This window comes from Herpailurus yagouaroundi, unplaced genomic scaffold (genome assembly GCF_014898765.1).
Source record: "Herpailurus yagouaroundi ecotype Mexico unplaced genomic scaffold, PumYag 28, whole genome shotgun sequence".
Lineage (NCBI taxonomy): Eukaryota > Metazoa > Chordata > Mammalia > Carnivora > Felidae > Herpailurus > Herpailurus yagouaroundi.
The window spans coordinates 158,599,969-158,612,190 of record NW_024412376.1 but is presented as its reverse complement, the minus strand read 5'-3'; the positions used below and the strand labels follow the sequence as shown (position 1 = coordinate 158,612,190).

Genomic DNA, 12,222 nt, shown 5'->3' with positions numbered 1-12,222 from the left:
TGGTGGTGGTGGTGGTGATGATGATGATGGTGATGATGATGGTGATGGTGATGATGGTGATGGTGATGATGGTGATGGTGATGATGGTGATGATGGTGGTGATGGTGATGATGATGATGGTGATGGTGGTGATGATGATGGCGGTAGTAGTGACAGTGATGCAGCTTCTTATGAGCATGCTGGTTACCAAGTGGAATGCAGGTAGCAAATGTATTGCCTCCTAGAACTTATTCATTCTAGAGCTTTCATCTTGTGGTTGGAATCCCTCCACTCTTTGGCTCATACTGTCCACACTATTATGCCCACCGGACATGAAGCCTATGTTCTCTGCCTAATTGACACACCCATTCAATTTTATTTTCTACAGCTCCTGGACATGCACCTTTCCCACCAGTAAGCCTTTTCTCCACATCATCCATCATATGATCAATATACACTTATTCTTCTAATAGGAGGGCTCTATCTCACAGGAAAAATAAGCCCTAATTAAATGGAACCATTTATTATCTTTGTATATATTTTTTTATTTCCAATGTTAGCTGAGTACACAGTAGGCACAAGGCACCATCCTTGACAAATGTAAAAGCACATGCCACTAATAATGCCAGTACATTAAATACATATGCTATAGACAGAGATAATAAAGTTATGGAAAACTATGGTCATGAACAACTGAATTGGCTAAAATGGCTATGTTATTGGGCATTGGTTTTCAAAAGTTCAAAAGATGGCAGTGAGAGTTTTTATTTTAAGAGCAATCATTGAAAGAATCAACTGACCTTGCTCTTCTCCGTCTGAAGTTAGAAAATAAACAGTGAAAGTATATCTTAGTGGTTTGCAAGTGATTCAGAGCGGGACGCTCAGCTATTAGAAAGCCATCGATTTGGCTGGAGGAAATGAGTTGCCTGCAGGATTGTGAGGTCAGGGAAAGGTGCCAAGGTGCACCACATTTCTTGGCAAGAACTCAAGCTCATTGCTAAACGCCTGCTATTACTCTGAATCCACGTTTTCGGGCCTTTGCAAAACTCTTCCTTTGATAGTCAATATCTTTCATTCAATTTCTCCATCTTTCCAGATTCTTGACATTGGTATAGGATCTTCCTCTTTGATTACAGTCCCCAAACCCACATTTTTAACAAATTAATTTGCTGCTTTGAGACTGACTATTCTTTTTAGAATGACAATCAACTTTGTTCAGAGGCTCTATTTTCAGAAATATCTCTCACTCTAGAAAATAAACAAGTTTGCCAAGAGTATTACTCAGGAAAAAAAAAAGGTACTGGTGGTTTAAGAATAGCAAAGCCATTAGCCACTCTCACCAGACTGCTTCAAGTAAGGTGTATTGGGAAGGGTCCTGGCTGAACGGGAAGCCAGCAGATGCAGTTCTATTCTGGGCTTCTCTTCTGTGTGACCTTGAGCAAATCACTCAATTTTTCTGCAGTTCAGTTTACTCAGGTTGAAAAAAAAAATTGGAATGATAATACCAGGATGTTGTGGAGAGTCATCAGATTAGCAAGACGCTTTGGACCCTTGAGGCACAAACTAATGTAGAAAAATAGAAGATATTCAAGACTTGGCTCACGGCAATGCATCTTGTATTCTATGTACTGTATTCTCCCCCCCCCCCCACCTTTCCTCACTGTTTGCAAGCTCCATGAATTATTCTTTTCAAACATTCTATTCTATTTGAATTGTTGCTCGGTAACACACGATGGGATACACATGCATCTTAGTGAAATCAGTTCACTTCAATTCAACACAATAAACATCGAAGGAGTTACTTATAGAAAGTAGGTTATTAATTTGATGATAATCCATAATCCCCCTAATATTCAGAAACACCCGGCTTCTCTTTTTTTCCTACCCATAAAGAATCTAATGTTGTTTTACTGACACCGCCTATTTGCTAAGTGGTTACTAGCTGCGGGGCGTTTTTCTCAACACTGTGGTTGCATCATCGCATAGTTGTCACAACTCCATGAGGGGTGTCTCACTTATGTCCTCATTTTACAGACTAGAAAACGGAGTGAAGATTAGCAAAGACTCAACACTCAAGTTATCATGAGCATAACTGTCCTCTGACCTTGGGTCTCTGAGCTTCTAGCCACTAACTTACACTTTCCCCGAACTCGTGATTGTCAAGTGTAAGTTTTTGAATATGTGATGTGCTTGTGAACGATGCAGGTTGCTGAGACTCACACACAGATCATCCTGATGCTATGGCTTGTTTATTGCGTGTTAGAGACACATCCAAGGATTGAAAGTGAGGGGCTCTGCTGTGTATTCAGTGGCGACTGAGGGTCAGAACAAAGACCTTGTGGAAAGCCAGGAGGGGGCCATCCTGTTGCCAGGTTCAGATAAGCAGATGGGTGCAGCAACCCTTATGACACTCAGTTATTGGGTGGTTAAGCAAGTGTGACCAGACCCACAACCCAACTCTTACCCCCCCATTAGCTGGTGAACAGCATTAGGATGGTCACACTATAAGTCAGGGGTTCTCTACCTCAGCACTATTGAAATTTGGGGTCTGATGATTCCTTTCTGTGGGAATCGTACTATGCACTATAGAACATTTAGCTGGATGCATGTTGTCTAACCACCTGTAGCGCGTAGCATGCCCTCACTGTTGTGAAAATGAAAAAAACAAAAACAAAAACAAAAAAACCCTCCAGACTTTACCAAATGTGTAAGGGACCAATCACCCTTGCTTGAGAACAACTGTCCTTCCTGTGTTTATATCAGATAACTTAGGACATTGGGGAGGTCCAGCTATGGAAGTCCATTTTCTGCCTAACACTTCTCACCTGAAAAGCATCTGTAAAGAATCCAGTGTTCAATAAGGCCCCCTCTTGGCTCCTAAGGCCTGTCTATTCTACTAGAGGAAATGCCATATTTACATATGTAACAACACAATAAAATAGCGATGGCTGTAAAAAGGGTCCCAAGCCCTGTGTGGACCCAATGGCTTGTACCCACCTCAGACTCCTCAAAAGCCCTGCCTGTAGGAGGAGAACAATCCCACCAAGAAGAGACAGAAGACTAGTCAGAGACGAAGCCTGAGTCCCATGATCTGGAGTAGCTGTGGCAGCCGAGGGAGGCGTTTTAGGGACATGGCCCTGCTGACAGGGGCACATGCTCAGAGGGAGAGAGAAGGGGTGTGTAGCATTCAGGAGCCTGCTTTGCGGACCGGCACTGGAGCTCTTGAGCCGAGGGCACAGGAGGCGGGTGGCGGGCAGTGAAAAGTGATGGAACATGAGACAGTGGAGGCAGGGGAGCAAACCACTGCAGGAAGGATTTGTTTGGAAGGGAATGAAAGTTACCGCCTGAGGGTGAAGCAGAAGAAAAGGAAAATCTAAGCTGACATATTTACAGGATGGTTCCAGAACTAGACAGGCTGGCTTATATAACACAATACAGGTGTAAAAACCGCATGGCCTGAGCAATGGAAAGACTTTCAAGTCACGCACAACACAAGGGGAGGGCAGGAAGTCACTGGCCGGAGCTCCGGTGTGGCTTATTTAAAAAAGAATATTTTTAATGGTTATTTATTTTTGAGAGAGACAGAGATAGACTGCAAATGGGTTAGGGGCAGGGAGAGAGGGAGACACAGAATCCAAAGCAGGCTCCAGGCTCTGAGCTGTCCGCACAGAGCCCAATGCCGAGATCGAACCCACGAGCTGTGAGATCATGACCTGAGCTGAACTCGGAAGCTCAACCGCCTGAGCCACTCGGGTGCCCCTGGTGTGGGTTATTTTAAAGCACTGAAAGAAGAAGTCACAGAGACAGATTTTCATTTCTTGCTGGCACTTCCTTGAGAAATCGCAGAAATGAGAGGCCTTCCTCTTAAGGCATTTCAGATCCAGACGGGCTCTTTGAAACATTGACCTTTCACAGGCCTGTAGTTAGTGCTGTGCTAGAAAAAAGTTTATTAACTGCCTCTCTGGGACAAAACGAAACAGAAAAACATTACCCTCAGATTTGTAGCATTTGCTGATTTCAGGGATGTAAATACTCCCCCGCGGCGAATTTTAAGCTGCGATCCAGGATCCACGGCAGAGGGGAATCGGAAGAGGTGCGTTCAACTGACTCTTGCTACCAAGTGTGACTGGTTTCCAGCCTGAGTTCACTGACTTCAGCACACAGTGCAGCCTATCTCCTCCAAGTCATGCTTTCTAGAAGGCCATCTTCTCAGCACTTAGTCCCTGACTGACCATTTGGGCGGAACGAAAACTTTCAAGTTGAGGACTTCTCAAGGGCTAGCTTGGCTCAAGGTAATAGTTTCCATTTTGTTGTGACTTTGTATCCATCGGCCCTCGTGGAATGCACAGGAATGCGACATTCAGGCAGCAGAAGGCCGACTTGAAATTCCCAGGACAAATGTGATCCCCCAAAGATGTCTAGAGCAAAATAAACAAATGCGGGAAAAGTGGACGAAATAAAGGGCTCCTGCAGGTAGGATTTAAATTGGTAGCTTTCGCTGTTTGCTTATTTGGAGGACTTTGATTTCACGAATTTGGACTGACAGAGTAGTAGCTATGGTATCTCTCTTGTGCTCAAGGGGGAGCAGGGGGATAGACAGAGACAGCCCTCAGGAAGCTGCAATCATGACAAGGACTTAAGAAAAAAATAGTTTCTATCTCCAGAGAAAGGAACAGGGGAGGGAGAAAGGACAGGGCATGCGGCTGAATTCACTGTGTCTTCTGGCTCTCGCGTTTAGTTCCGCTGAAGTTACAACATGAGACTGAGACCCTGTGAAAACTTCCAATGAGCTTGGATAAAACCTTCCTACGTCCTTGTCTTTTTTGGTTCTTGTTCATTACATAATGCCAGGAATAAACCTTCACACATCAGTGTCCTCAATTTAGAATCCAAGTGGCCACACATGTATGGTCCAATTCCCCACTGAAAACTCTTTTGGAGAGTATTTTTTATGGTAACACATTTTCATGTAGCAAGCAATGTAAAAAAAAAAAAAAATTGATAGCAAATGACAGAGGGGAAAACATTTGTACCGCGAGAGGTACATGGGATGAAACTTTGTGTTTTTCTCTCCAGCCTTTTTTCCCCCCTACTATATTTCTACTAAGTCATCTTACTCTCAAGGTGTTTAGAACAATGAGCTGTGTTTCTAGTTCATATCCTTCTTTTGAAAAGAAATATTAGTAGGCAAATGCCAACAAGAGAAATAACCTCATTAGCATGCCCCTTTCTTCCCTTTTCTGTCCCTGGCTCTGTAAATTAAAGACAAGAACACAGGCTGGTGCAAAAAAATTTAGAATATTTAATTTCTTGATTTGAACTCAAAGAAGGCGTGTGGGTTAGAGAGCTCTCTCAGAAATAAGAGCGGAGTTTTTTGTGTGCTTGGTAACTGGCCTACCTCATTAGGTCCATGCGGGTTTAAGGATGCTTTCCTGAGGGTGCACTGGAAGGTCCCCTCAGAGGACAAGGAATTATTTTCCTTGAGGATTTCTTGGGCAATTGTAACCCTTTCTCTGTAATTGCCCCATTTGGCTTTGACGTTCTTTTAAGAGCAAAGGGCGTTCCTAAACGTGTGCCTGTTTCGCTCACCACACTTCCTCTTGCCCAGCCCTCAGTGGACTCTCTTACTGGGGAGTCTATTAATAGTTCTCCCTGGGCTGTGCGCTCAAAAGTGTTGGGGCCCATGAGATTTTCATCTGCTTGCCCCTCAGAGCACCAATCCCAGTGGCTCAGAACGGTGACAACCTCTGGCACGTTCAGGATTCGATAGTCTACCCGGTGCTTTCAACACCATGGCTCAGTCCATCATTGCAGCCCTGGGAAAGAAACAGGAGGGGGTTTTATTGGAGAGGGGGAAAGAGTGGGAACCCAAGATTTTGGAGCAATATCGTGAAGCCAGTTTGGAAGTAAAAGTCAATCAGCATTCGTCGTAAACCTTTACTTCCATCTCCTGTTTTGTTTCTCAGAAAGAATCCATAATCCATTGAGACAATACCCTTTTCTGATAGGAGATTTTAAAATTGCCTTTCGTAGCTGCTGCTTGGTAGCACAAATCTGGTTATTTGCTGTGTTTCATCTATGTGATCCTGTGGTCCCCTTACCTATTGATGCTAGATGATGGGTCATATTTGGACCCAACCCAGCATCCCCGGTGCTATGATGACCAGTCTAATCCGGAAGGAGAGAGGCTTCCGAGGATGGTCCCATCCAAGAGCTCAAACAAAAAAGTGACATCGTCAGATAAGGCCTTTGGGAACAACAGCCTCTGCAATGAAGGTTCAAGACACATTTCTAGATTATTCCTCAATCTCCCATGCTAGCAGCAAGCAAAGGCGCTGTTAGGATAAGGATACTAGGACTGCACGGGGCTTAAATAGAATTGGATTGGGAAGGGTATTTTCATGGGCAATGGGATTTATAAATTTTCATGAAATAAAACAAATAACTTTCTCCTTTGAATTGAGCTAGAGATATTGCAACTTCTACTCCCATGATCCATCCATGCATCAGGAAGTCAATATTCTTTTCTAATATTTGACAAGACACTCACCGTCTTCTCCCCGACAAATCCAGGGAGACTTTGCTGAAAGTTGTGTGTGTTAGGAGGTGGGGAGAGGTGTTGAGGGATTCCTGTAATAGGAATCGTGTTACTATTCTACCGCAAATGAGCCTCAGAGCGATTTTCATGATGTTCACGATTGGTCAAGAGTAAAGATGGAATTCGGATCCAATTCCTCTGATATCAGGCCTTCTAACTCTGAATCCAATTTTCTGTGCTCTCCAGCCCTGTTGCTGCCTGCATAGAGAGTGTTCAATAAAGGTTTGCCGAACAGGATTGAATGCAACGGCAGGCCAGAGGGAGTTTTAGATCTGCCTTCCCAATAAAGACAATTACCTCTCCACCAGATTCTCAGCTTTTTGTTCTGCTTCTGAGTTCATTTGATAAGAGACTTGATTTGGGCTTGTTTTAGCAGATAAGTTCAGTTAATATTTATTTTAGGAAAGTGGGATTAGTGAAGATAGGTGAGGAATGAATTATACATTCTCTGAGCAACTGAAGGTCGTTAGGAAAACACGCAGCTGCTGGAGATTTCCAAGTGAGACTAGCATAGAGAGGGCTCGAGGCAATTTCCAAATGTTCTGGTTTCTATTTATTGGAATCACTTTGGAAGTGGCAAACAGGACGATGGGGCTGTTAATCCAAATAAACGGGAACTTTTTTTTTTCAACGTTTTTATTTATTTTTGGGACAGAGAGAGACAGAGCATGAACGGGGGAGGGGCAGAGAGAGAGGGAGACACAGAATGGGAAACAGGCTCCAGGCTCCGAGCCATCAGCCCAGAGCCTGACGCGGGGCTCGAACTCACGGACCGCGAGATCATGACCTGGCTGAAGTCGGACGCTTAACCGACTGCGCCACCCAGGCACCCCAAACGGGAACTTTTTAAAAGAGAAAGTGACACATCTTTAAATTTGGAGAAGACGCTTCGAAGGCTGGCAGACAGTGTGGGCAGTGAGTTGGGGGAGCCAAAGGAGTTGAGTACTTTGTTGCGTCACGGAGCATACATAAGAAGCCATGAAGAGGGGGATGAGGTGGGGAAAACCAACTCAACTGGGGAAATGGGCCCTGGCAAGGGCAGCCATTCTAGTGCAGAGGCCAGAAACCGTACCCGACTCAGGTAGCATTTCGGATAGTATTAGCACTGGGGATTTCTCTCCATTGGGACACACAGTCTGCTGTAGAATAAAACTGGAGGTTGAGGTTGGGCAGTAATAATACCTACTACATCATCCTTCATCCTCCTTACCCATAAGCCAGGTACTGTGCTAAGTACTTTGTCTGAATTAGCACATTAAATGCCCACAGCATCCCTACATGCTGGGGAAAATCATACAGAATTTACAGAAGGGGAAACACGCTAAAAGTGTGGTTTCTTTGCCCCGATTCATAAGCCCGAAGTGGCCAAATCGGATCAGAATGCAAAATCAGACCCACGTGATGGCACATCGTTACTGTGTATCATGGATCTGAGTACCTAATAGTGTGTGGTGTGCTTCTTCAGAAAGGAGCACCAGAGAACGTGTGTGGATGATTTTGTAGTGCTCTACGGGGAGATGAATTTGAGGCACCAAAATTTCCAGGGTCCTTTTCTATCATAGAGAAAACACAATCTGTGGAAAGGAAGTATTCAGTCCTCCTCATCTGAAGCAGTGGAGGTGAAGAATTGTCTTCTTTCTCTATTTAGGACTGATTGACTCAGGAACAGGGCAATGTGGATAGGTGGGTGGGGTCCACCAGGCTTTCCGGTGAGAGAGGTCTGGTAAAAACAACGGCAGGAGAAGGTAGGTTATCTGGGCGTCTCTCATTACTCATTCCACAGATAGTTGTTGGGTCCCTGCTACATGCCAGGCAGTGTCCTAGGCACCAGGGCACAGTGTGTCCAGCAGAGAACAAAAGGACAATTTAGAAGGAGCAGAAGTTTGGGGATAAGAAAATCCCAGCATTGTCACCGACTAGCTAAGTGACCTTGGACATGTTACTTAACCCCTCTCAGCCTCTGCCCCTACCTAATATGGTCTCAATGAAGCCCAGTTCGGAGGGTTAATGTGAGGAGTAGTAAGATAATGCATGGAAGATGCCTGGCTCATGGTAGATGCATATTAAATAGTAACGCTATTTCTATGCATTATTAAGGATTTCATTCTCCTTAGAAATCATGCGTTTTCTTCATGATGTGATAAGGTACCATCTTCCTCCGTGTCTCCTAAAATTCATAGAATCTAGCTATTTCATCTTGTTTCCTGGAAGATGCTAAATATCAAGAAACCTGGATTTCTTGAGTTTTCAATGCTGTATTTCTGGGCTCTACTTACCCATCTCCTCCTCCTTTCTTTTCAAGAAAGGTATGGTTGATGTGATGGTTAATTCCATGTGCCAACTTGAGTGGGCCACATGGTGCCCAAACACGTAATCGAATGCTATTCTGGGTGTGTCTGTGAGGGTGTTTTTGGATGAGATTAACATTTGAATCAGTAACTGAGGGAAGCAGATTGCCCTCCCAGTGTGGGTGGGCCCCAGCTAATCAGTTGAAAGCCTGAATAGAAGGAAAAGATTGACCTCAAAGTTCCAGGTAAGTGCACTTGACTCTCTTTGGAGATGGGACATCAGTTTTTTTTCCTGCTTTTGGACTTGAACTAAAATATCCATTTTTGGTTCTCAAGCCTGTTGGCCTTTGGACTAGAACTTACACCATTGGCTTTCCTGTTTCTCAGGCCTCCAGGCTTGAACTAGAACTCAGTCTCATGAATTGTCAGTCTCCAGCTTGCTGACTGCAGATCTCGGGACTTCTCAGCCACCATCTTACGTGAACCAATTCTTTACAATATGTATCTATATATAACACACACGAAAAATATATATCTCATCATAATTATATATAAATAATTACATTCTAGTTACATATATAATGCTATGTATATATACTTGTATATAATATATACTATAATCATGGAATGAAGCCATATAACTGTAATGTACGAGAAAAATTATATATCTGTCTTAAAATAATTATATTAAGGTATATAATTGTGTGTTAATCATTACTGAAATTGTACATTCATGATTAATCATATATTAATATAAATTAATCACTATATTACTATAGTTATATGATAACTTTTGACTCCTGAAAAACGTAACTACTATTGGCCAACTGTTGACCAGAAGCTGTACTGATAACCGAAACAGTTAACACGTATTTTGTGTGTTGTATGTATTATGTGCAGTATCCTTACGGTAAAGTAAACTAGAGAAAAGAAAATGTTATCATGAAAATCATAGGAAAGAGAAAATACATGATTAGTATTGTACTGTATTTATCAAAACAACAAAAACCCATGCAGTTCAAAATCAAGTATAGTTACAGAACATATATATATTTTTTTAATTTTTTTTCAACGTTTTTTTATTTATTTTTGGGACAGAGAGAGACAGAGCATGAACGGGGGAGGGGCAGAGAGAGAGGGAGACACAGAATGGGAAACAGGCTCCAGGCTCCGAGCCATCAGCCCAGAGCCTGACGCGGGGCTCGAACTCACGGACCGCGAGATCATGACCTGGCTGAAGTCGGACGCTTAACCGACTGCGGCACCCAGGCGCCCCAGAACATATATTATATATTATAGTTACACAGCATATAGTAAAACCAGTTCTCGATCTCTGGAGAATCCCCAAAACAGAGTTGAGGATGCTCAAGTACAGTCATGGCATCTCTCCAAGGTTATGTTAGTGCCCAAGGGCATAGACAAGTAATTCCCAGCTCTCCTGGCTCCCGGTTCCAAGCCCCTCCTGCAGAATTCTTCACTCCACCTGCCTCCCAGTAATAAACACTAACTTCATAGGTAAGAAGAAGGAAATGCAGTTCGGGGGGCTTTTTTTTTTTCACAAGATGGGGTGGGCTCTAACTTCGGCAGCCATGACCCTTCCTAGACGGAGGAGGGAAAAGTGTCCCCACAATAACGGAGGGAAGGGGCGTGGCCTGCCAGGTGCTCAGCAAGGCGTACCGCGCATGCTCGCACGTCTTTCTTTCTTCCAATTCTCTCAGAAATCTACCCTGGCCCTCATTTTTAGATGAGAACACCAAGACCCAATACGACCAATGCCATAGAGCTGGTGAATAATGGGCTCCCTTCTGCCCGAATCTAGAGCTCACATTCTCACCGGGACAATAAACAACACGCCCTCAAATTGAGCCCAGGTGTGGATGAAATGCACTCGGAGGAGAGGGTCCGAGAGAGCCTGAGGATGTGCTAGAAGGCTGGGTTCTGCTTCCCGCCCTGATTCTAGCCTTGCGTTTCCTGTCCTGTCGCTATTTATGCCCCATATGCCTGTGTGGTACACATGAGTCTGGGAAGATGCCAGGGCCTGGCAGGCAATGCTTGTTTTACAGCCAAGCACACCTGCTCTCGCAGTCTGCCAAACCCTTTAGCTGCTGGCTGCTGGGCTGCGCGATTATCTCCCTTCAGACCCCATGCCTTCATGCTCCATTCTCTTTCCATGGAAAGAAGAACATCTCTCTCTCTCTCTCCTCTTCCACCTTTCATCTTTCGCTTTCTCTCTCCCTCCCACCTCCTCTCTTTCTCTCTCCCTCACCTTTCCTTTCCCTCTTTCTTTTGGGTGGACCTTGTCCTCATTTTATAAAAAGTGATAATAATAATAAAAAAGAAACAAAACCTCTTTTGTGTGCTTTTTGCTGAAACTTGTAGACAGGGCTCGTTCTATGCAAAAGTCTTGTGCCTCTGGCTTCCATTTCTCAGCCCTAATTTGGTACTCCTTGTCCTTTGCTGCTTTTTCTTCCTGCGGAATTTTTACCAAGTCCTGAACACTGGTGTTTGTTCTGACGGATGCTCTGCTGTTTGTCATGCAAATAGGATTTCGCTTCAAACATGATTTTAATTTGATGGATGTTCTGGTTGTTTGTCATGCAAGCAAGATCTCGCTGGCAGAATATTTTTCTAGCCAACTCTGGTAACTCCCACGTTCCCACAGTTACTATAGTCATTTAGTCTTGTTATGTAAAGCCCAGGATTTGGAGGAAGTAAAACCACTTTGATTACATTCATTAAATTTGTAAGCTATAACATTTTCACATACCCATGCGAATGCATCTCTATGACAAATTCTTAAATGTTAAAAATAGCAGTGATTTTTGGTTTTTTATGTATATACATACATGTGTACACATAGGAAGGCAGGTACGTGTATATACATGAGGGTACCTATGTATGTATGTGTATTTCAATGACATACTTCTGCAATTTATTCATGTTTATGAAAATAATGATGTCCTTTGCTTATTCTAAAAAGGGGAGATCTAGATCCTGGTGCCCAGCTTCATTTGCTGAGAGGAGCATTGATAGTCAGGGTCTGGGGTTATTAGGATGCTGTGTACCCAAGTGGAAAGGTGCACAGAGTCCATAAATAGAAGTAATGTAGGGGCCACAGGTGAAGTAGGGACAGGGACATTCCAGGGAGGTCAGAAGTCATCTCCAGGGCAGCAGGCGGGGAGAGCCTCATTATCTCAGGACACTTTCACACTGAGGTAAGACCACTTAAAGTGAATCCGCAAAAATGGGACACATATTTTGGAGAAAATTAAAAAATCAGTTTGACTGGGATAATGTATGACAAATGAAAGTTAACAATTATAAAAAATAAGTTCATTTTACCTTCTTCGAAAAAAA

At 43.6% G+C, this 12,222-nt stretch overlaps 1 pseudogene; it reads right to left on the bottom strand.

Annotated features, from left to right (window-relative positions):
* Nucleotides 1–11,019, bottom strand: part of LOC121042820 (40S ribosomal protein S5-like) — a 15,226-nt pseudogene extending 4,207 nt beyond the window's left edge.
* Between the last annotated feature and the right edge of the window lie 1,203 nt (nucleotides 11,020–12,222).